Source organism: Elaeis guineensis, chromosome 13 (assembly GCF_000442705.2).
Source record: "Elaeis guineensis isolate ETL-2024a chromosome 13, EG11, whole genome shotgun sequence".
NCBI classification, from domain to species: Eukaryota; Viridiplantae; Streptophyta; class Magnoliopsida; order Arecales; family Arecaceae; genus Elaeis; species Elaeis guineensis.
Genome location: NC_026005.2, coordinates 49,344,088 through 49,345,776, shown reverse-complemented (window position 1 = coordinate 49,345,776; position 1,689 = coordinate 49,344,088).

The window sequence follows — 1,689 nt, the reverse complement described above, 5'->3', positions numbered from 1 at the left end:
GCTCCTTTCTTTCTCTCTTTTTTTCTCTATAATTTTCTCTCTATTTTTTGTTCTATTCTTCTCTTTTCTCTTAATCTCTTTTTATGGGCTAAGAATCGTGACCATATTCAATCTTTTGATTCCTCCCTGATTTCTTTTCTTTTTGATTTTAATTCTTTTAGTTGTTGTTCTGCGTGTTCGTGTCTCAGGCTTCGTTCGGAACCCACTCTCTATTGCATCATGTATCAGGCCACACCCATGTCCTCACTGCATTAAGCCCGTCGCTCGTATCAACCGCATCACATCCATGTGAAGATCTGCAAAGACCGCATCCAAATTCAAATAATGCTCAAAGCATGCTCCCAGGCATGGCATGAGTCCACTTCTTGCTCACCCATTTGAAGCCCCAGGCCATTCAAATCTCACGCATCAAATCCCACGCATGAACCAGCCAATAGCACCCAAGTCTCAGCCTCTAAAAAGATTAAGAGCTTGTGGATCCCACTCGTAATTCTCCTCTTCACAACAACCAAAAATCATACATTAAAAGTATGGATCCCTTCCAAACAACCACATCTATTTTTTTTTTTAACAGATTTGAATTTAGACTTGAGCTTCATCTGCATATATTGAGGGACCGAAGAAGAATCAGATGTTACGACAATTTTTTTGGAAAAAAAATTCTTAATTATGAGATTTGTTTACTATCGATGCTTGTTCGGTTGGAAATCGCTGGCTATAAACAGATACCCAATCGATAAGACATCAATTCATTACTATGAAAATAAAAATGATTTATATATATATATTTTGAAATAAAAAATTTTAAATTTAATTAAAAAATTAGGGATGAGTAAATATTTATTTAATAAAAAAATATTTAGTTAATATAAATTGCAACAAATATCCAGAAACTACTTGAAGATAGAAATCCAAAAAAAAAATATGCTAGTAATATCATTGTATTTTTTATTCATACATAATTTTTTTATATTTTCTCAAATCTTAAAGATATAAACAAATTTTATTATTTTTTTTTTTTACAAATATGTAAAATGCATGCATAATAAAGATATTTTCCAGCATGTTTCAATGATACATATCAAGTATAAGCATACAAAATTATATACTATGAAATTAATTAAAAAATTTTCTCTTGTGCGTCTATCCAAAGTATTTAATAGGCACGGTGTAACAGATGTCTAGTAAATGGGTATGATTTAGTAGGTACCTATCAAATAAGTTCGTTTTAATAGATAGACATCATTTTGTCTACCAAAAAAAAAAAAGGACATCATTTTAATTTTTTTATAATTTTTAGAATTTTTAATAATAAAAATGACAGAGCACTCTTTTTGATCTATTTAGTAGATATGATATCGTGTCGGATACATGTTCTTCGATAAGGTTCATTCCTTGCGGTCACATCACACGCGGAGATTAGATTTCGGATGACAGGTTGCCGTGTTCTCTGTTGTTCAATTTTTTAAATTACGTTTCTCTCTGACGTTCACGTGAGCGGGGTGGGATCACGCTGAACGAGGCCTACCATCACGTCGAGCCAGTCCATCAATGTGGACTTATCGCATACTTCCTTAATGGGAGTATGGGACTCAAAATGCCGATTAGCTAATCTAATCTAAGTTAATATATCTAATCCAATATCTCTAATTTAATCTAATCCAATTTAAGTTTATTTTCATTCGGAGA